Source organism: Aythya marila, assembly GCF_965140915.1.
Source record: "Aythya marila genome assembly, chromosome: 2".
In the NCBI taxonomy this organism is placed as follows: Eukaryota; Metazoa; Chordata; class Aves; order Anseriformes; family Anatidae; genus Aythya; species Aythya marila.
The window spans coordinates 1,854,825-1,879,446 of record NC_139043.1 but is presented as its reverse complement, the minus strand read 5'-3'; the positions used below and the strand labels follow the sequence as shown (position 1 = coordinate 1,879,446).

The 24,622-nt window shown below is 40.2% G+C and overlaps 1 long non-coding RNA gene across 1 annotated transcript in view; it reads right to left on the bottom strand.

Annotated features, from left to right (window-relative positions):
- Positions 1–3,900: 3,900 nt before the first annotated feature.
- Positions 3,901–24,622, bottom strand: part of LOC309874272 — a 32,498-nt gene continuing 11,776 nt past the window's right edge. The window contains exon 3 of the long non-coding RNA XR_014316812.1: positions 3,901–4,558. This is a non-coding gene — a long non-coding RNA (uncharacterized lncRNA). The remainder of the gene's footprint in view (positions 4,559–24,622) is intronic.

Genomic DNA, 24,622 nt, shown 5'->3' with positions numbered 1-24,622 from the left:
AGATTTCAGGTTAAACATGACAATTACAAAAGGTGTGGACTTAATGATCTTATGTATACAAGAGTTGCACAAATGTCAATAAATTGATTGTTATCCAATACAGAAAGATATTTTACTATCCTGTTAAGTGCAAATGAATATGGAAAAGCTTTGTAGCATTAACAAAAAGAAAAAAGTTGCAGTAATAGTACTTTCTCATTCTCCTGGACACAATTCCTTTAACTCTTGGATTTCATTCTCTTGTTTGGAAAAGGAGATTGCATTAAGGGGGAAAAAAAAATGTACTGAAATTGCTAGCAAGGCTTTTCTTCTTTTTGTCTGTTTCTTTGCTTTTGCTAACAATGAATACTCCTACTCTATATTTCTGCTTAACTAAGTCCAGGTCTATAATCTTTAATAATAATAATTCAAATGAAAACTAATGTTTTCGAGTCCTAGAAGCTGGTACATAAAGTGCTCACTCTCACAAGGCCAGAGTGCCACAGGAGGTGTCACAAGAGACACAGGTTTATGTGGCAGCTCATTGCACCCCAGGAATTAACTTGAGTGCTGACTGTTGCTAGTTTCCTTGGTTAATGGTATTGTCATGAGAAGCTGCAATTTCTAATTATATTAATTTGAATCGTCAGTTACTGTTACGTCAGACTGGAAAAGGCAGATGCAGGGAATTGTTCCTTTAACAGAGTCTGGCACAATCCAGCTGGAAGGGCTGCTTCCATTAGGCAGAGCTCATGCTGTGCAGTGCGGAAGAGGTAAAGCTTAGACCAGTCAAGGTGACCTCTGCCAGACATTTTGGCTTTGTTTTGTAATAACTCAGATAAATGCATGTCTGAAAACAGAACTTCTACCTGCAAAAGTAGCGTGCTGCATAGAACAAAAGATGATGCATTAGGCTTAGTAGCAATGAACACACCGTTAAGTCTTGCAAGATCACACATGAAATGGAAAATGACCCCAACGTGTAAACAAGAGAGGTTATTTTAACATTCTGCTTCAGCTTTGGGAATACCTGCGTCAAATGTTAAGATCTTTCTGGTCACAAGAGATTGGTTGGAAGGTATTCTAGGTTATTTAAACCCTCCAGATGGATCTTGAAAGATTTTTCAGACACCTAAAGATTCGGCCAATTTTCAGCTGAGAATGAAAATGGAAATAGTTCTGTGAGGAAATATCTTAAGAAAAGATGGGTTATACCCAACTTTAAAGTAGTTAAAAAGCAAGGGATAGACATTTTTTTGCTTACATTATGTTCTGTTTTGAAGCTCCTCGAATTCTTCCAAACTACTAGCCAAAATACAGGCTTTTATTGTCACATTGAAAAATAGCCAAGACCTGATGCACAAAAGTAGACAGCAGACTTTTAACAATTTTCAGAGGGGTACTCTCAAAGAAGTCCTACAGACTTCATCACTGGCCCAGGACCTAGCAGTTCTGAGCCCCGCTGCATTGCATCCAAGCTCCATGAACTGGCTTCACTGTTTGCCAAAAACTGGGGATAGATTCAGTCTCTAACCATTTCACACAGCAGTTCTTATATTGCTCCTCTCTTCCATCAGAAAGAGAGGAGGGGCATATCTTTTACACAGAAAATTTGCCAAAAAAAAATGAGCTATTTAATTTTAAGAGGAGTAAACCCTCTCCAGGCAGCTATTAACAACCACCTCTTAGAGTGGCTGATGCCTTTTTTTTTTTTCTCTTTTCCCCCTTTTTCTTTAAGCTTTTGGGTTTCACCAACCTTGCAACGCAGTTTTGAAGCTGACTCTGTTTCCTATAACTCTTAAACTGTGTCTTGGGCCAGATTCTCAGCTGAACTAAATCAATTTACCTCCACTGACCTTAGAAAGATTGCTCTGATAGATACCACCTAAACACCTGTCTCTTCCAAAAGATTCTGCTGATTTACACAAAGAAGTGTCTGAATCAATAGGTCTCAAATCCCTTCTTTGCTTTTGAGGTAGATCTTGGGCTTCCATTGAAATTCAGCTTTGTCTGGGAGCATCTCCTGGTAAACCTGGCCAGCAGCACTGGGACAGAAAGAAAATCAAGACTAATCTTGAAAGCAAGTACCTTCCATGGGATTCATTAGGGAGCACTTTCTGTACAGGAGTCCAAATCTGCTTCTCTTTCTCAAAAATGTTTTAAATGTCTTTTTTTTTTCCCCTGTAGATACTGTCAGAGGGAAAAAAAAAAAAATATATATATATATATATATATATACAGTCAACTAACTCAGCTATCCCTTCACACTCCCTTTCTTATTTGGAATGCAGGTACAATGTCTGTTGACCTTACCAGGATAATTTTTTAGAAGAAATCCTCACAAGATCAGGCTTTTGATTAATCCCATCCATTGCTCCCTTACATAACAGATCTGCAGCAAAGGAGGAAGTGGTGAAAGCAGAGGTGGAGGTGGGGAAGAAAGACAAAACATCAGCAGTTTTGCATCCCATTAGACTTTGTGTTTACTGCTGCTATATTTTCAAATATAGCATTTACTTTTCAAAAAAGTAGTATAGTGTAAAAATATTTCTGAAGAGGATAGATAGCATCTGCTTCTGTGACATCTCTTCCTCATTTGGGGTTATTCTTCTTTTCCCCTCCAACTTCACAAGAGTCTCCCGTACGAATGCCATCCTCTTTCTCCTGTGTGCTAATGACAGTTTGGTAAACAGGAGAAAGAATACACCAGTCACTGTGATCAGCTACTCGGGCCAGTTATCCAGTATCTGCTATCAGCCTTTGTCATGTAGTCCACTTCATAACAAATATCCAGTTCAGCTAAAAATAAGAACATCAAGAAATAAATAAATACATAAAATAAATAAATATGAAGCTATATTTTACACAAGTTTTGTTCATGTCACATAAAAGAGGAAAAAAAATAATCCATCTTGATGTGAGATAAAGGTTGATAATATTCCTGGGGAAGATTAAATTACAGGCTATACTATATACTTTGAACTCTGAGGTCAGGAGGCTCCTTCTAATTGTAAGTTTGATGCAGGTGAAAATCTCCATAGGTCTTGGTGGAAGTCAATTTTATTTCCCTGACAGGAACACAACTCCTGGTCTTACACCATCCAAGCTCTGTGGCGGCACTCATATATATGAGGATTAAAGTTTTCCTCTGCATCTGAATTGCTCTTATTGAAGCAGAATGGCAGGGATGACAAAGTAAAAGCATCCTCCTCATGTCTCTGCAGGGCCATATCCTCATATCCTAGACTTGAGACAAGAACTCACAAGAGCAAGGTTTAAGACTGTATGGCCTACATCTGGACTGTAGGCCAAATGTATAGCCTAGGTCTGAAAGTTAATGAGAGTCAGTCCCAGGACAAATCTTTCAGCTTCCACAGTTTATGCGTTCAGGTCCTAAGTTAAGAAGTGGCATTTCCTCTGCACCATGCAGCTTTCATCCCTATCTACAAATGATGTGTGGGAAAAGCATCAGGGTAACTTTCATCAGGGTAATCTTGAGGGGCAACTTTCTTTTGCTTATGAGGTTTCCTGCTAAGACTTTGCCCCAGCTAAACCTGCACCTGAGCCTCCTCTCAGAGCTGACCATGCATCACACTGTGCTGACACGTACAGTCAAGCGAGGGATCATGAGGCAGCAGAGGGGCTGTGCTGCTGCCATGTGAGGCCAAAGTCAATTACATGGGTCATGGCACATGGCAGAAGTGTAAAATCTGAAGTCTAATACAGACCAGGCAAGTTTCTTCCTGCCTAACTCCATGTAGATACCTACAGATATTCCGGGGCAAAAATAGTCCCCATGAGGAATTATTCATCCGATCAGGAGGTGTCCAGTGATGTTTCTGGCATTGAGGGAGAGCTTGTCTGGCCTCATCTGTCTTCTCCCGAAGGATATCAATCTCCTCAAATCATGTCTCTGATCATCCTCATGGCCTTCCTCTGGGCTCACTCTAATACTTCCATGTCCTTCTTGTGAAAGGGTCCCAGAGCAGAATGCAGCACTCCAGGTGGGGCCTCACGAGGGCAGATAATCACCTTCCTCCACTGCTGCCTAATCCTCTGTTGATGCAGCCCAGGATGCAGTTGGCCTTCTGGGCTGCAAGTAGTACCTTTCCTGGATTTTCCTACCTCTTGAACCTTTTAAACTTATAGCATCCATACTGTCTTCCACAAGAAGTTTCATAACTTCGCTATGCTTCATGTGAAAAATGATGTTCTTTGGCTTCTCCTAAATCCATTACCCAGAAATTTTATTTGATTTCTGAAGTGCTGGTGGCGCAAAAGACAATGAGTAATAGTTCTCTAGTCACCTTCCTCAGGCCATTTAGAATTTTATTAGACTGCTGGAGCAGGTTCAAACATAGTGCATTCAACACCTTGCCCAGTTTTCCATCACCCAACAGGCTCACAGGCAGCTTTTGTGCTTATATTTAATGACATCCTAATAAACTGGTCATACTCAGGTGCAAGGAAATCCGTAGTTCTCTGAAGGGCACTTTCTAGCTAGGACTGAGACTCTGTTTGCAGAAATTCAATATGGAAAGTCAGGAGACCAGCGCTTCAGAGCAGTTTTGGGTCTGGACTGTGGAAACAGAAATAGCCACAGTTAGAAAAGACAGGAAAAATGATTTATAGAATCATAGAATAATTGAATCATAGAGTGGTTTGGATGGGAAAGAACCTTAAAGATCACCTAATTCCACCCCCCCTGCCATGCACAGGGACACCTCCCACCAGCCCAGGCTGTCCCCAGCCCCATCCAGCCTGGCCTTGGGCACTGCCAGGAATGGGGCACCCACAGCTCCTGGGGGCAGCTTGCGCCAGGGCCATGCCACTCTAATTGTAAAATATTTCTACCTTACATCTAATGTAAATCTACCCTCTTTTAGCTTAAACGTGTTATCTCTTCTCTTATCACTACATGTCCTTGTAAAGAGTCCTCTCCAGCTTTTCTGTAGGCTCCATCAGGTATTGGAAGGCCTCTATAAAGTCTCCCCACAGTCCTCCAGGCTGAACACCAACTTCCTTAGCCTTTCTCTCCAGAAGACCTGCTCCAGCTCTCTGAGCATCCTCGGGACCTCCTCTGGACCCACTCCAACAGGTCTCTGTCCTTCTTGCGCTGGGGGCCCCACAGCTGGATGCAGCACCCCATGTTGAGTCTCACAAGGATGGAATAGAGCGGGGATCAACTCTATTAACCTGCTAGCTACACTTCTTTTCACTTCTTTTGATGCAGCCCAGGATATTGTTGGTTTTCTGGGCTGCAAGTGCACATTACGCATAGATCCTCATCCCTCTGAGCTCACCACAGAACACCGACTGACCTGAGTGCAGGACAAAAGTAGTCTGAGATTCAAAAGTGTGTATGGATTTGATTTAGAGCAGGAATCCCATCCTCATTAAAAAATATCACAATATCTGAAGTCCTCAACTCCCTTTTCCCTGTTATCCTCACCACATCAGTGGCTGGACTGTTGGGTCCCACTCCAGTGGGTGGAGGTTATTTTGCAGATTTCAGACACATGAAAACTTCTCATCTTATGCTATGAAGTCAATGACGTGATAAATCAATTTGGACTCTTGCTATGGCTGGAGGGGAGGAAACTGGATGAAAGAAGAAAACAGGACTCTGTGTTGTTGTTTTGTTTTGTGGTTGTTGAGGTTTTTGTGCTTGTTTTAAACTACCCTTCAAGATTTTGATGCAAAAGGTTGAAATGTGTAGATAGCTCAGACAAAGCACGTGTTTAGATTAAAATAAGAACACATGCTAAATCTTTCATTCCATAACCTTAGTCACTTTTCCTTCTATGATAGTAATAGCCTAAGCCAGTAAAACACCATCACACAAAAAAGTTCATGGTAAAAGGCTCACCTCTTTTTAACACCTTTTTCAATGCTTGGAAGGCAAATCCATTGTTGGAACTCATGGAAGCCGTTTCTTGTAGGACCAATGTGGGAGGAAGAACTTTGGCTTCAAATCCATGTCCTGACACAGAAGCCGCCATTCCTTTAGTACTTTCTAAATGCCATATGTAGACTTCACGCTAGCTAGGATATTAAGAGTTCTGGAACAATATCCCTTGTTTTGCTGCCTTCTGGGTTCTAAGGTTACATCAGAAGTTTATCAGCCTTGAGATGTTTGGAACAAACCATGCTGGACTCATTGAATGGGTATGTCCCAGAGTAACGTTGCCAAGTTAGAAAATTCATTGCACTTTCTACTCTCATTAGGAACAGTCTTCCTCTCTTAAGAGAACACTGTGTATGAGAAGCTAGCTGCTCCCTTACATATGCTCTAGAAAATCTGTTTCTATAAGAAGCAAAGAAAACCTACAACAGAGGGAAATTGCATAATAGTTGTAGGTCTACTGACCAGAAGAGAAATGCCAAAGATAGCTCTATCTAAAATCTTCAGGGTATGACAATTACCCACAGTTGGCAGTCTAAACTGAGGGGATAATATTTCTTCCAGGCCTCCCACTAAAATATGCAGCAACCCCACACAAGGCTGTGGTTTTTTATTGGGAACCCTTTGAAGCCATTCATCTTGCTACAAATGAACTGTGGCATTGTTATTCCTTGTAAAGAGACAGAGCAAGAAAGGCAAATACCTTCTGATAATGACAGTGCTTCTTTGTATTTTGGCCTCATGACACCCCCAAGGACTGATAAAGTCAGTTACCACCACAGTTCGGTTGCAATCACCATGAAAGGTCCCATTTGATTATTGTGAATATTACAGCAATGACACTGGGGAAGTCACGCGTTTTGTAGTGCACAGGGCCCTCCAGGAGCAAAGAGAAGATTCCCCACCCTGCTGTGGGCATACAATCAGAACTGATTGCATCTCCTTTCTTTACTTTGCGATCGCCACAGAAAAGTCAGACGAGTTCTTGATTTAGATATCTGCTTTAGGAGCTTAAGACAAGATCATACCAGCTCTATTGACTGATGCAGTTACTTAATCCGGGGTACCCACTGATACTGGAAGTGCCCCAGGATATTCCACCCAACTTCCAGCTGGTGCTCTGACATGAGGACATGAGGCTCTCTCACACATACTGTGTCATATCTGCCAGTCCCATGTACAGGTCTTAGAAGTGTCACACTCCAAAAAATATTTGTGTTTAGGGAATTGCATTGAGACCATCCACCAGTGGTTCAGTGATTGTCATTAAGGAAGTGCACAGTGAGAGTCTCTAATTCTACATACTAGAAATAGAAATACTGTATATTCTTATTCTAGCCATTGCCAAATATATCAGATAAACTCAAGACTATCAGTAAAGAATATGCTGTGTGCAACAACCTTGCATTGGGAATGAAGACATGAAAGCAATATTTCCTGTTGTCAGTAGTTTTTTTAAATTATTTTGCACATTCATCTATGTCAAGAAACAAGTATTGTTACATGGATTTCACACAAGTATAGAAGCTAGGATGCAGTCTGTCAGCTCTTGATGCCAATGTTGTTCTTCTTTACTGCCCAAAGTACTGACAAAGCCTTTGGAACTAGGAGCATCATCTCAAATTTTCTATCGGTTTATCATTTGAAAGCCACAACAGTCAAGCTAGATATAAAAGCTAAACAGAAACATTCAGACACTCATCTTCCCCTTGGAATAAGTATTGAAGTATCTTTGTGAATCTGCTCCGGGTCCACTACAGCACCTGCTTTGTCTTGTTTCAGCCTAGGCAATTCCTCCCAGATGTGAATCCCCAGACCTTCCAGCTGGTCAGAGCTAGAATGACAGCTTCAGGGGAAAGACAAGAACAAAGGCTGTGTTCTGGACACCAAGCCAACCTAGGGGATATCACCTGACTCTGCCTTCAAACTTATCATCAGCTGCTACTATGACACCCTTAATGAAAGTGCCAGAGAGCTTGCAAACATGATAATGTGGCACCTCAACGTCATGGACTGTATGTCTAAGCATTTTTACATGACTGATTGTTCACTGCTGACCCCATGTTGTTTGTTGATCTAGGAGATACTACTCAATGAGTACACAGTCTTTTCATGACCAGAAGTGTCCAGAAAGGTCCGGCTTTCACACCATAGGTGAGTCACCAATGTCCCAGAAATACTGTTTTGGAGAAACAGAATCTCAGACTCTTTCACTGACTGTTTCAATTACCAGATTTTTTATCAAACCTTGTTTCAAAGACTTAAACCAGCATCTACTTGGAGAATAGTGACTTAATCCCTTTGTGTTTCAAGTCCCCAGCTGGGGACTGAGGGTGATGCTACACACTCTGTTTGGGAATTCATCAGAGGTTGCGTTTCTGAGCTCATTCAGCACCTGACTCAACAAAGCCACTGAGTGCCAATACAATGTAAAGAGCTGCTTGCAGTAAAAAGTGATAAACAGTTTGTTGTCCTTTGTTCCCTTCCAAGAGCTGTTTATTCAATTCTGAATAGTTAAGTAGAAATATTTAAAAGAAACTGCAGACATATATTACAACAAAAGTCAGCTGGTCATTTCAACCAAAATGATTAATGCCAAAGCTGAATCTGTCAGTCTATTATTATGTCTCACTTGATTAATCCAAACCTCATCAAAGCCCGTTCAAAGACTCCTGCTGACTTTTGTGGGTTTTGGATAAGCAGTTCTGTAATTTTCCCAAAGCAAACAAAACCAACATGATGAAAGAAATCTGAAGAGAGAGGAGACACACTGAGACCAAAGCTAGTCATCGAGCATCTCCTATTCATGGGAGCAACTTTATCCCATAGGATGTCAAGAAAAACTGTTTGGAGATATGAACAAATTTTGAAAGGCAGACTAGAGCCTTCAGTCCATAGACTTGTAAGCCAGAAGGACTCTGTGCAATTCTTCCTTTGGGAAGCATGGGGATAGTTTTCCCCAAATAAAAGTATGTGCTTACAAGCAGTTACCAGGATCAATTGAATTGATCCTAGCTCTCAACATCTCTTGTTGTCTGGTGACTTTCCTACATGTTTTCTGCAGTACTTGGTCACATCTTCCAGCCTTCTATACGTTTCTCATATACCTTCAGTATATGGACATATCTTGGTCATATGAGTGTGGGACACAGGTTGCCTTTGTGTGGTCAACCGCATCCCATGACAAGTAGCCAGATGCACACACAAAGAATTGATGTCGTTTCTTTATAACCCAAAAGAACCTAAACATATTGAATGTATCAGCTACTCTATATAGTCCTTAATGAAAGATGGGAATTAAAGTTTCTTCTGGTCACCTTGTAGCATGAAAAGGTCACAGATGAAATACAGGCTGGTTAATTACCTAATAAAGGTGTTTTGTTCACATAACTGGAATTTGGTAGTTTCTGAAGGGTCAGTGACCATAGCCTGATAACAGTCCCTACAGGAAAATAGAAGTGTTTTAATCCATTATTTATGCCCCTGTTACTTCTGAAAGGCTTCTTGTCTCCAGCCTCCAGAAGAATAATGAGCAAAATTGATTCAGAGGAAGAAAAGCAAGTGGAAAATGTAAATCAAATCTGGGAGATTTTATTAGATATCTAAAAAAGTGTGATTTCACAAGGACAGACGGCAAAGTAAAAGCAGAAAAAAAATAGAACTGGAAAATCAATATGAAATAAATGAAAAAATAGAAAAAACAAAGAATAGAAGTGGGAGATTTTAAGTTGCAGAGGTAAATAATAGAGTTTAAGAACCTAGAGGATTGCTGTTTGAGGTTTATTTGAAAGACCTTTTGAAGTAAATCTGAAACAAATACAAACAAACAAACAAAAATGGTTATTGCCAGAAGCAGTAAAACTATGCTTAGTGATACAGAAAAGACAAAGTTCTTCAATATGACTGTGGAAACCCTTAGAAAATATTTTGCAGTTTGAGGAAGTGAAAGAGCTTAATCTTTTCCTTTTATCAAAAATACTTGTTCTGTTGCTCTTTCAACCCAAAGTCAGATGTTTTTCTGCAAGGTATTCACAAGGCTGTTACTGAAATCAGGGCAGGACTAATTTGAAGAAACTCTGACCCTAGCTGGAGCAAGGTTAGGATGAGTTGTTCCTGTGGTTCCATGGATTTAAACCTTCTGTGCAGTTTTCAGCCTAGACTTTTCAAAAGTGCTTTACAAACAGAACAGGGAGATAGTCACACCTTGATTATGGTCCATGAACTCTGGATAAGGGACTCAAAGGAAGATGAATGACTACTGAGAGCTGCCAGTCTGTGTGCACAGGGAGTGATGTTCATATCAATGAGGTGGAACTGGATTGCCTGAGTGGATGGTCAAGCAATTCCAGCACATGCTCTCATGCTTCCTGCAGGTATTTGTATCCCACAACCCAATGGTGCTTTCCCTCATCTGAGAGCAGAGAGTGCTTGTTTGCATCTTCCTCATCAGTTCTGCCTAGAGAATAAAATGTGATCATGCAAGTTAACTGTGAAAGTCTTGTAGGAAGAGTAAAATGCCAACATATGAGGGATTTGAAGTAAGGAGTTATACTGACAGTGACTAGATTAAGGGAGTGGATGCAGTCAGTTGTGCTGACTCAGCTGAACAGTAATATCTCATAAGACATGAACTCCTTAATTTGCAGCAGTCCTGCAGTTTCCAGGGTCACAGAATAATACCTCTCTGAGTGAAACATTCTTCCCCTCTTTATCCATTAACATTGATTAGTTTGTATGTTTCCCTTTTTTTTTTCTCCAAACCAGTTTTTTTTGACATAGTGTTTTCAGTTCCATCACAAGCATTCTTTTCTCTTTAAGAAAGCACTTGGATTTTGTAGCCAATATTTCCTTCTCCTTCTGCACAACAAGTAGCAGGAATGGAGTACAAATCGTATTTCACTTATGCAGATGTGTTATCTGAGAACAAAAATCATAGCAGAAATAATGGTTTTCAATAACAATGTATTTTCACATTGGATGAGGAACAGACAGGGGTAGAAATAAGTATAGAGGTTACTTTCTAAGACAAAAACTTTACAAAGTGTCCTTACAAGATAATATAACTAGAGAAGGGCTGCAGCAATATGCGTCTGAAAAGGCAAGGCTTAACAGAAAAAGCATACTTATACCTAAAGGGGCTATATCCATCCTAGATTTACATTAACTTATGCAGATAACACCATTGCCAATACAGTGGCCCAGATATAATTTTGCATTAGTAAACTCAAGAAAGCATACCTGCATTGGCATTGCACACCAAACAGGCAAAAATTCCTTGGGGCTGGTAGTTTGTAGTCAATTGAACCACTCCCAGGTGGTGTCAATGCACCATTTCTGCTGCAATTACCACTAATACTAAAAGGCAGGATTAATCAGAGCAAGTCAAATTGCTGTAATGGTTTGGGTTGGAAAGGACTTTAAAGGTAGTCTAATTAAATATATGATGTAATATACCAGTAATACAATGGTTAAGTGAATATATCTCTTTCTTCGGCCATCCCTTCAGGCAGAACCTGGAAGGACTGGAAGGTTGTATAGTAGGAGTCACTAGAGGAGATGGGCTGGTGTTGAGGAATGATTCCCTGTAAGATAATTTTGCAATATACTGGGAAAAGGCCATTTGATGATGCTCTAACTCATCACAGATGGCAGTTTGTGCCATTTGTGCTGTATGTCAAGGGAATGCAATCAGGTACTCTGCAAGTGCCTCTCCAGGTGAGAACTGAAGTGTGTTTCTCTGCTGCCTGCATTAGCCTCTGAGCCATGAGAGTTCAGGCAGCACACAGTGAGTGTAAAAATAATCTAAAGAAAGGCACTGCTGCAGCCAATGTTTTTAAGAGTTCACTCACTCTGAGTGATTTCATATTTGGACTTCTGTACTAGATGTTTTAATATCACAGACTGAAGTACAAGGCTAAGAAAGCCAGTGACCTAAATTCCTCCTAAGTCTGTGACTCAGTCTGTCCCATTGACGACACACCTCTGAAGACCTAGAGCCAGACAGGGAAATGCTAGGCAGAAGAACTTATGCAGACTTATGTCTGATTCTATGTCAGAGCACTAAAGAATTATTAGTTCTTAACCTTTGAAAAGAAATAGTTGTCCCTGCAGCATTTTTAGTGAAGGGAGGCTTTCTTTCATGCATTTCCTTCAGCCACACAACGTAGCTTCATGCTGAATTGTGATTTTTTTTTATGACTGCCATGGATTTAAGTCTGGTGCTTAAAAATCTGAATAGTTAAGTAATGTTCTCCTTCTAATAGCTGCAATGGAAAATGCTTGGGACTTGTCTAGGTTGAGCATTTATATGAACTCTGAATATTATCAGCAATATGATGCTTTCATAAGTTCCCACTTTTCATGGCTACCCATTGGGCTAGGACCACACATAAATACACAACCTGTTACAAGACTTCAGAGGATGCTGGTAATCTCTCATGATGTTCTCAGTCTTCTTCTTGTGATGCTATGAACATACCCCTCATTTCTCTGCCATTTCATGTTTTTGTTTACTGCTTTCTCACTGAAACTGCCTCACCTTATCAAACACTCCTTAGTCATGACCTCGCAAAGATAAAATTTAGTCTGTTTTCTTTCTTCTCTTGATATCATATAATGAAGAACATCCAAGAGAGCTCAGGACGACAGAGATGAGGTCAGGGATTTCCAGAGCTCCAGTACTCTACAAATATCCTTCATAGATAAAAGATAAACACGCATACACCAAAAATATAAATAAATAAATGAATGAATGAATGAAATTATTCGACACGGCTTTCAGAACATGAAAAATGAAAGTTGTTGCAAGTGAACTTGAAATCACATGAATCATCCCAGGCAGTGAGAAGGCTGGAGCTAAGTAAACACAACTTTGTTTGTTCTGCCAGTACAGGAGTCCATGGTGTGTGTAAGAGCCACATTCAAGGCAAGTAGTGGAGACAGCGGAGTGTTTTCCTTCCTGAGCTCCTGGAACAATTCTTTGGAGGCCTTAAATGACTGGTACGAAGTGAACGCTTTGATCAATGGTATTGCTGAGCTGTTTGGGCATATTTATCTGACCCTCTGCCAAGTTTTATCCTTCATCATGGCTAAGACATAGCTGTGTAGTGAACCATGACCACATCCATACAACCACAACTACCATTTGGACTGAATTTATGGTCTTTGAAACTGTGAACAGGCCCTCCTACTGCTTAAGCTATGGAGCAACTGAGGGCAAATATATGTAGAGAAGTTAGACTTAAACACTTAGGCTGTAAATGTCCTCTGTTCCAGAATATGTAAATTCATGAGTGTGTTGTTTCACCCACGCTGGCTGCAATTCAGAAAAGGCTGAAATAATGCCAGTTTGGAGTACATGGATCATGTGTTCACTCTTTGGGATAACAACCTAAGAAGAACCAGTTCAGTTAAGACATTCATGCAGAAGTCCAATGAAAGTTGGTGACATTTAAGCACCAATGTGAAATCAGGCAAATGCTTTGCTGAAATAGAATTTTTCTGCTGAACGAGATCGGCACACAAATCCCAAGATAGGTGAGGAGATCTCTTTTGACCACAGCTAGTGGTGCAGAGATGCAGGAACTTTCTCTGCAAAACTTGTTGAGGATGAATAAGCATGATTGAGCTGATATACCCACAGGGCCAGCATATCTCCTGGTTTTGACCCCAGTTTGAGAACAAAAAGAACTAACTTACATTGATTTTTTATGCTGCTTCCGTCACTCTCATAACCTCTGTTCCTAGTATCCACAGGAAGCAAGTACAAACTTAAAGTCTCTTGTTTTAAGCTACACATGTTTACAATTTCAGATCCAGCAAGACACAGCTTGACCTCAGGTTAGCTTTAAATGGAGTCTCCCACCACAGTAGCATCTTTTTTTGTTATTCCTTCAGTGCCCAGAAAGGAAGCAAACTCTGAACTTCTAATACTTTGTCTTTTTCTGATGATACTCACTGCAAAGACAAATCAATGCAATACTTATCATCTGTGCCTATTATATGACCTGCAGACAGAAAATACAAGCGGAGAATACTGAGGGTTGCAAAAGAGCCACAGCTCTCCCACAGTACTGCTTTCTTCTCCATTCCTTTTGTAGTGATGTTTGTTGGATGGAGAAAATCCAGAAATATTCATATTCGAGCAGGGACTCAGTGCTGAGTTCTGTATAACCTAAATACCTTGCACATACAATGCACATTGCCTGATCTTCTCTTCAGGTGCAGAAAACATGACCTGATAAACCTGGACTCATTTTGGTTTTGACAGGAGAATAGGTTGGTTAGCATTTGCTCATTACAGAGACGGGTCATGCAAGCAGGCTGTGATTTCAAACAGCTTCAATATATTTGCAGAACGATCCCATTGACCCAAATCCTGTGTTTAGAAGTGCAAAGTTTACATCAGTCAGAATGGACTGGGCACAATACATGGTTGTTTCTCTATCCAAATGTTTGTTACAGATCTGCAAACTGTGATGAAGAAAATTCAGTCCAGACAAATGATTGTGTTCAGTATCCTTCAACAGCAAACAGTGAAGAAAGTGTAGAGGAAACAAGGCTAGAGCTGTATTTCCCATGGCTGTATCCTATCAGTTTGGGGAGGTCAGTAGCTTAGGACTTTCTAAACCACTGGATTTATGTTCCAGGAGTTTCTCTAATCCCTTTTAATCCCGTTTCTGAATTTGCTTTCCATAGTATTCAGTTACATATCTGAAATACTGCAAACTTTCTTCCTGTCTTTTCTGGGGAGGTCTCTCCGCTCAGAGCCCATTGGCTGCTTTTTGCCTTCACTCTTCAAAGCACTCTTGCTGAGATCTTACCCTTTGGCCCTGGCTCTTGGAATCCATCTATTTTTGTAAACAGAAAGCCATTTATTCCATTATTCTAAGGTTGCAGTCTCACAAAAATTTGAAGTGCACACAGCTGCCAAAAGGAGTGGCCTTCTCTCCAGTTCTTGTGCCATCTGTAGGACAATACTGTGAGCCAGACAGGGAAATTACTCTGGATGAAAACTAGCCGACCACTTTGGTTCATCTCACAGCACAGCATTGCACAGAGTGCTAGAGGTACAAGAGAAATGAGAGCAACTGGTTAAGAAACAAAGAGAATCTGGGATCATTTTTTCTTTAGTAAGAAACACACCCTTGCATCAGAAGACCGCATCCTGAAACTGTCTCCCTGCCTCCGATACCTTTTTTCCATCACGACTTTTTTAGTAAATCCAAAAGGACATGGACTCCCAAGCTTTTCCCTCCTGGAAGCCATGAAGCCACCAGCTGTTTGCAGCCTGAAGGTCAGTGTTGTCTAAACAAGATAGTTTCAGTTAGCAAATGGAAAACAGCCTTGTACCAAAACTTACTGTGGGAAGCTGCTGCTGCTGCATGTGCAGCCCGAGCACTCTGGCTTGCTGCTCCATCCCCCACCAACATCCCATCTCTTATTTTTCTTCCAGCTCTAAGAGCTGGCTCGTGCCTTTACACTCAGATAGCCATTTCAAGTTGCAAACCATGCCTGCCTCAGCTGTCAGTCATGGATGAAATCAGGGTGTGATTCACTGTTAAGCCAAAATTGTGTTTTCCTTCCTTTGTATGGAAGGGCACATTGCCACCATCTTTATTTTTATTTAGACAATGGCTTCTCTCTGAGCACCTCGGTGGGAATCATCAGAAGATGCTGCCTCACACAAACAAAGAATATGCCCAATCCGTTTTTCCAGGAACCACCAGTAAACAGCCTCTGGGTGGAGAAGCAGCTCAGCTCCCTGCAGAGTTATGCACGCACTGGCTGTGTCTATGGCAGCGAGTTAAATGTGCATCGACCATGCACAGAGGCCAACTGGCAGAAAGTGCTTAGTGTGAGTATTCTTAAGTTCTGTTACTCTCCCCAAAAAGGAATTTCTGCTTCCAAACTGCCTTTGGGAAAAAGTGCCTAGCCTATGCACTGCTGGGAGGATGCTATGGGCTAAGAACTGTTCCCAACATACCTTGGCATGTATGTGTACAGGCAACTTATCCCAACTGGAAGAGAGACTGCCTACTTGCAAGACTGCTGTCACTGTGTTGCAGTTGCTTTCAGGGTCCTGGGACATTTTAGTTGAAAGTGGCTAAGAGTTAGAAAGTATCTCTGTTTTTCTGTTTGTCAATCTGGTTGTAATCACAAGGAGCAAAATACTGAGAGAGTGGAAAGTAATTCAGAGCCCTTCCTGATCACCAGTAATAGATAGGGGTTTGCTATGTCACTGGTGGGGCAAATTAGGGTCCAAATGTAGAAGACTACAGTACTGGACAAAGTCCCTCTACAGGTTATATTGAGTCATGGTTAAGGACCCAGGAGAATGGCTGTTAGGGCAGACTGAATAAAGCTTTTGAGCACTGTTTGCTTCAGTATGCAAAACTATATCACAGGAAATATTTACAAGGGTATAAGTGGGATATTGGGGATCTGACTAACCCCTCATTTTTCTCAGGTGCTTCTGGAAAAAAATATATTTATACTCATAGCTCATTCCTTCATTTAATTATGCACATCATCAGCCTGGATACATGTACCTGTTAGACACTTATTCATAAACCTTAAAGGAGAAGACACTGACTTACTGGAACTATTTAGAGCATTTCAGCCCATTTTCTTCAGGCAAAGTACAGAAGAACTATCTTGTACTCCAGGAGTAAATGAAATGGAATTGATTTACCTAAGGACAACAGTCTTCTCTATGTGTGTGCTGTGTCTTTATCTCACATTGCTTTAAGGGGCTGTCACATGTGCCCCAGGAATAGTTCAATAACAGGCACCTTCATGCACCATTTTGAGAGAGATAGTATGGCATCCTAGCCAGAGAGTACAGATAAGCTGGGAAACAATCCTTCCATCCAATCTTAGCCATATAAACATTTACCCTGACTTGTTAGCTGGTCTCTTTCTAAAACAGTGGGAAAAGAAAACATTTGCTTCAGTAGTTTTATCCCACCTGCCTTAACCTTCACTCTTAAAATAACATGAATCTCCTTCCTGATCTTTTCCTCTTTTCTACCAGGGGAACCTATATGTTTCATTTAGATTAAATGATTAAAGAAGGATTAGACTCTCTTAAGCTCAAAAATCTAAAAGAAATTTTGTCCAGTCTTAAGAGAGTTATCTAAGACAAATCAAGTTAATCTGCTTCTGAAGATACCTATTTCCCTTCTTTCATTATGAAGGAAACCAAGGTGATGAACTTTAAATTAAATATGTAATGCTTGGATATCCAACTTAGGTAAACAGATCTTTGCATGCACGCACTGTAGTCGGCATGATTATTCACAGTAGTGCCCTAATTGTTCCATGGGATGCCCTCAAACCACTGAAATAAATACAAATACCAGGAACTGTGAACATTGTAGCATTTGGTGTTGGGTATTTGGTTGGCTTTGAGCCATATTTCTACAAGTTTGGTGCAGCAGGACTGCGCAACCTCAGCACAAGTGCCAATAGACAATTGATGTCAAGGTGTGAGACACTACTTGATATACAGCCACATAAAAGAAGTGAAAAGCCAGACAAAAGTATAATTCTGACCACAAGTAGATCAAGGATTCAAAGTGAAAAATACTGATACAGCAAGGTAGAAAAAGCAGCTAAGTAAGCCCACACCTGAGCAGTGTCTACCTATCTTTCTCAAACACCTCTTTTTGGCCGACTTCTCCTGGAAATATATCCCTTGTCCCTCCAAACTGTTCCACCTTTGTTCTCTTCTTCTTTTACTGATGCTATAAAACCATTATATCCTTTAAGGAATTTCCTATTTTCCCCCCAGTCTTCCCCATGAAATACATGTAACCTAGAGAATTTCTAGTTGTGTGAGTCTATATGTGATACAGTACCTAGCAAGGCCTCCTGGGCTGTAACAGATCCCTGTCTTGTAGATAACCACTGCATGGACAGCCTAGGAAAATCCAGGTCTCTGCTGCTGTCTCTGTACAAGCACAGCACAATCAGTAGTGATGCAATTTCTTTCCCAGCTTTCCTGGCATACTTGGACTTGTGAAGGAAAAAACCTTCCTTCCTGTGTGTGAGAAGTCATTTCAGACTAAATCTGCTTAGTCTAAGATGTCTTTTCAATTGAAGAGAACAGCTTTTATCCCCTGAGAATAGAACTAGAACAGTAAGAAATGACTTTTAGCTCTGGGCAGCTGTAGGGATTAAGGGTTATCTTTTCATGGGATCACTTTCAGCATGCAGTCTTACTAAAGGAGACTCTCGTTTCCTTTCTTTCTTTGACTTGGAATAGCCTTGCTCTTATTCTGCAAAGCCATGGGTTGGTCAGGATTTGTTGGTAGAGTAGAGCCCAGGGAAACCAGAGTAGAAGATGTTCTGCAGGGTTGCTCCAGGAACATAAGTGAAAGGAATTACACTGTAGATGCAGTGGATTTAATGGAGTAGTGAAATGTGATCTGTCCTTCATCTTCAGCTGTTTTCCTTGTTGTTCATGAGATTTCAGAAATTATTTTTCTGAGTAAATATATATATATATTTTATCATGGTGACTACACTTGAGATAAGCACTGTTCATATACCTTTCTTGGAATCATAGAATCACAGAATCATAGAATGGTTTGGGTTGGAAGGGACCTACTTTAAAGATCATCTAGTCCTACCCCACCTGCTATGGGCATGGACACCTCCCCAGATTGAGTTGCTCAAAGCCCCAACAGACCTGCCTTTCAAATGAATTTTGTAGCCATCCCTTAGCATCAGTGCCAAAAGAAAGGTCTCTTTATGAAGCAATTCACCTGATCTGTCTTAAATACCTATATTAGGATAGGATGAATCATCCTGCACTGACTTTTAGGGAAGTTTCTGCAGCCAGATCAGGGTGCACAGCTACTTGGACAGTTCTAGCTATGAACCTCGTGCCCTACCTACTTTCCCAGCCCTACCAACCCACAATCAGGAAAGATGAACGGATATAAAAATAGCAACATGGAAAGCTCCTGGGATGACCGTGGGCAGGGATGGTTTGTTTTGTCAGGGGTGATTAAAGCTATGAATATATTATCTTTGAGTGCACATGAATGAATGCTCTATTGTTTCCATACCAAGGGGCATGGTTTGAATCTCAGGGTGCAGTGACCCAGCCAAATAACTGATTAGTCACCCCAGAGCAAAATAGTATGCAAACTGAGTGCACAACCACGAGACAAGGACACAAGAACAACAACAACAAAAAAAAAATAAAAATGTGTGCTAACACATCGTGCTTAGCCCAGCAAAGTGAACATTGAGTGGGAATACAAATACAGGAGAGAACTCCCACCAGGAAAGAAGTTATTCATTTATGCTGAAAGTCATTATTGGCACAGGAAGAGAGGTTAAAGATTGACCCAGCATAAACTCAGGTTGGAAGTCAGAAGGCAATTTTGAGTGACTGGTGCAGTTTTGTTCCAGTCTAGGTAATATTGAGTCACAAAGTAACCAATGAATAACTTCCTACATCTAAAGCAGGGGTTTGAGAGCATTCAGCTGACATCTGGGAGAGATATAGCCCCTAGCTCTTTGTTTGGATAATACTTATGGAGATCTATACATCAGAAATAACAGCCACATTATATGAATTTGGTTAAGTAATTCTTGTATTTAATCATCAGGCAAAATAAATTTTGGTCAATTTCTGCCAGCTGCTTCACATCTCATTTTACTAACATAATGGAGAGTTATTTATCTGACTTTAAGTACATTCTTGATCCCTGCAGAGGAGGGTGCAGAAGAGTCCAACCTCCAGCTCAACAGACCCAGATGTAAATCCTTGTCATGTCTCTGTATCTCTTTGTGCCCCTGCATTTGATCAGTCTTATCTACCTATGAAGGCGCAGTCAAAAGAAAGACACAGCTCAGAATTTTCTGAGATATTTGAAGCTTTCAAGACGTCATTGAAATAACAAGACTATCTCCTCTGTTCTAGTGGAGCTGGACATGTAACTGGCTTTGAGAATGTCTTCTCTGTTCCCATTTTGACCACATTTTTACTGATAGAATTGAAAAAGACAGCACATAAATCCATGTGTCTACCCATCTATGCTACCTGCCCATCAGCCAGTAACAGAGGACTCTTGAGAACACCAATTTGTAATATTAGTGCAGTCTCAGCACTAATTTCTATAGCTTTTATTATGAATTTAATTTTTTTCCAGACATACAAAAAACTTGAGAACAGCATGCTTCCAGTTCTCTATTGATTATTCCCATCCTTATCTGCTTTACCCTGTCTCTATTGTCCAGGACTATAAATATGCCCAAAAAAGGGGAGAAAAACCTGATGCAGTAAAGGACTTTGTTGCATATCTCTGCAAAAGAACCTGGAATGCATCAAAAAGGCGGTCTTGAGGGATAAGAACCTCTGATGTGGCTGTATACTACAGACAGCTTATATGGTTCATGTAAGATTAGAGAAGAAGTGAGGCAAAAACTAAATAAGTGTCAGAATTTGTTTTGTCCAAATCCATAGCTAAGATTCACCACAGCTCACTTCAGAAAGCAACGCTGGGATTCAGCTCCAGATTCATGCATCATGATCATGGCTCATTGCTACTGTTTTTATTTTCAGTGGTGGGAAAACAGCTCTTCTAGGTGTGATTTACCTGATCTATGTTATGCTTTATGAATACGTGATGGGGAAGGAAATAAAGAATGAAAGAAACAAAATAAACAGAAACAACAACAAAAGAAACTATAGCACCAGATCATGTGAAGGGATAAAGTCATGCTGAGATAACTGAGCCAAGTGGCAAACTTACTACTGGGAATGTTTTGCTTGAAAGATTCTCTTCTCACTAATACATTTGAAAAGTTGTCCAGAGTATTGAGAAATTGGAGGAAGGCAAAACTGTTGGTAGTTCGGTGAATTATGAAACCACCACCCACAGGAAATATGAGTTGCATTTTATATTTGTTCTGAGAATGGACTATTTTGTGATACTGTGGCTGGTTCTCAGTATGCTAGATGAATTCCTGTCTGGGTTTTCACAGTACAGGATGCCCATTAAAATAGCATTTATAGTTCAATTAAGAAAAAAAAGTACCTCTATTAATTTTTAAACTACTTTCCACCACCCCCTACCCCTTCCAACAAGATTTTTGAAAAAGCTGCTTTACTGCAAGAATAGTTAAACTTTAGCTGTGAAAAAGAACTGAACTGCAGTTCATCTGGGAAAAGCCAAATGTAAAATAAAATACTGTAGCAATGAATATGTCACATTCCTTATTAAGGTGGCTGGAATTGGCAGTGCTTCTCCAGGTCAGATTTTGCCAAGAGAGGGTCTTTTTAGAGGGGTTTGATCCACTTCCATTCTGCTTCCCTGTGCCACACTTTGCTTATTTCAGGCAAGTACATTTGCTTATGTCTTCTGAATATTCAGCAACAGTTTCTGGATGTTCATCCTATGTTCTGCAGGACCTTTGCTACTGGTTGCATGAAGATCCATGTGTAGACCAGGTCCAACACACCTTAAATGCAGCAGCCTCTCTGCATGCATGCTGGATGGTGCATATACCCATATTTCTGCAAAGATTTTCAGAGATGGAACTACAGAAATCCTAGGTGCCCTTTCCAGCATTATGTGATGAGAACAGGATGGTATGGTTATATATTCACCCTCTTCTTTAAATCAGGTTGCAACCACACCTATTGTTATGAGTATCTACAGCAGTAAAATTTGATTGCACTGAACTTGAAAAACACACCTTACTTCTTTGGCCCATGCCAGTAAACATGGGATTCATTATACCTTCCTTTGAGCAAGCTGGAAGTTAAACATCCAATCTAACCATGGCAAGTTCTGAAGTGAACTTTGCATTCATTTCAGTCCAACTAAACATTTCCAATTAATGTGAAACAGCATTTTCACAGTCTTAATTTATGACAAAAATTAAAAAATGTAATCTTTGTTTCATCTGAACCATATTTGTTTTGTTGTTACTTTCTTATTTTGCCTGGAAATCAAAGCATTAAGTTTTGAACCACTCTAACTACAGTATCTCTTAATACTGTATTCAGCCTTTGTTTACTAGTCATTTTCAAATGCGACCAGCTACCCTACTTTGTAAGGCACTACTTAAAAAAAGTAAGGTTCCCTACTGCAGAAATATTCAGCTCAGGATCTAATCTTTCCTGTTTTCTCTTTTTGAAACGTCTTGTGTTGCAATCTTTCTACCACAGGATCATGAGAAGTGACATTACCTCATTTCAGTTCCATTCATGTTCCTTGTTCCTGTAATAGCTTGGCTGCTACCAAGTGTTGAGAATATTTCTTTATTCACATTGGCAGCAAGCTATATAAGGCAAAATCAATGTTGCGTGATGTATATGAGCCTTATTATTGCAGCAGATGGATATTCAAAATATTTTTACACATTCAATGGCTTTGGCTAGAGCAGAAGTTCCTTGTGTTTCCTCTGGAAGATGACAGCAATTGTGCAGAATCATGAGTTCAGTGCCAGTTTGACAATTTCAGAAAGAAAACTTGCACATCACTGAATGGATTCAGTTCTAGCTTCAGCCTGCAGAGAGTTAGGGAGTTCATGGTATTTGTCTTCTGGTACACAGGATAATACTGCCTTGGGCTGGTGAGAACCACCTCACACCTCAGCTGAATTGTCATGTTTAGTTTCAGGTTATGCAGTTCAAGGGACTTGTGTACAAAGGAGAAAGAATATTACATGATCAGAGAGTCAGTCACTGAATGATCTGAGTTTGCTCAACATTCAGAAGAGAAAACTGAAAGTTTCTTTGCACCTGTCTTTAAATATCAGTTTTCAAAGCCCAATCTTATGGAGACTTTGACTCTTTTTTTCCTTTTGCTGAGCAATTTATATCAAATTTTTCTCTCCTTGCAGCTTAATATCCTCAAAGTGCATTGACAAATGTGCCTCTTTGAGATTATCTGTCCTGAGTTACCTGTCCAAACCTCTTGCTGCCTTCCCCAGAAAAAAAAAATCTGCTCAGTGGAGTTGGCATCAGCTGTGATCCTCCAGTGAGCCAAATACTCAATGAAATACTAAAACCAGTGAGGTTGCTCATACACTGGAGTATTTGGAGTCCCAGTTTTCCACAGACTGTTTACTTTTCTCTTCTAGCTGCCCAGGAGATCCAACTGCCTTTCACAGGAAGCTTAGATTTCATTGATGTACTTAGGTCTATGCTATGTTTTCAGATGAGCTCAGGATCTGCACAGGATCCCCTTCACTACCTTCTCCATCTCTCCTTCATTTCTTTCTCCATCTTCTCCTCTGAGTAATCTGGTCCCAAAAAAATAAATTCCCATTAGATTGAATTCATTGTCATTCTTTCTTTTTACAGACAAAGTAATTCATTTAAGCTTATCCAGCAACAAGCTGTCTGCAATTCTCCCATATTTCAACTCCAACCTTGCCAGTATAGAAAGAACAGCACACACAGTCTGGTCACCAGAGCAGGAATGAAAATGGTTGATGAAGCAAATCCTAAATTATCCTGGAAAAACCAAGGCATGGTGCTGGGACTGAAACAGGATGTGCTGAGCAATCCTGCCAGGAGAGAATACATGCAAGATTGGCAGGGTACCCTAATTTTGCAGGGTACTGAACATGTTTAGATCTCACTGAAAGCAACAGGAAAGTAGCTGTAGCTTGACATCTCATATGAATGAGCCTGCTACAATTCTCTGCTGACAAAAACTCAGCAAATCCCTGTCATCTTGATTCAGTAGCTACATGCAATTTCCTGCTGGTGTCTCTTTTGAGACATTATTCTGGAGCATGCATGCACTGTGATCAGTCTACTGACTCCAATTTTATGTTTATGAAAACTAGAACTGAACCAGAATAAAAAGGTCTTTATAATATGGTAGCTGTTGATAAAACCTCCACAGGCTGCCAGGTTGCACTGGCAGAAAGAGCTTCATTGAAGTCAGTGGAGCATTTCCAAATGACTCCAGTTAAGCAGATGGTTCTGCTACTGGATCTCCTTTCAAAGATCATTTTGTTCTTGGGAAAAAAAAAAAAAAGATTTTCATGAAGGAAAACTCCAGAATGTGCAATACTTAGCTGCAGTCAAAGACAAGAGAGTATGTTACTTTGGACTTCACAGGTTTGGTATGGATTTCTCTGGATTTTAATGTTTTTTTCTTTGTTTCACCTGTATTTGAAAAATTATTTAAGAAGCCTTTGTTGTGCTTGCAACTTGGTTTAAGTTCTGATGACCCTTGTCTAATTTGTCCTAGCCACAATCGGAAAATTAACTACTGGCCAGGTGTTCATTGACTACCCTGTGGTTTAGGCTTTGTATTAGTAAATCATCTATTTTAAGGTGTTTTTTAACTCAAAGTTTGCTTACATTTGCAGATCTGTGTGTTTTCAGCCTAAAAGAAACCATTCCATATACATGGAAAAACAAACGAATGAATCATTCTATGAATATTTTTAGGACAATCAGAAAAATGTATTATCAGTAAACTTCTTGAAATATATGAAAAGCAGTCCTTAGTGAACTATGCGTAGGGGGAATAAGCACACACAGACAATGTTGCACTCTTCAGGTGAATGCCTTGTCAAGACGATCATTTGCTGTTATGGTACAAGGAAAAGAGAAACACAAGAAAGGGATAAATAGTAGAAATTTGGTGTATAATAATATAACCAAAGTTGTATTATTAACAAGAATTAGGAGAAAATGGGTAATTTTGACTGTGTTAGAATCATTGCTACTGAACTAAAAATAACTGTTTT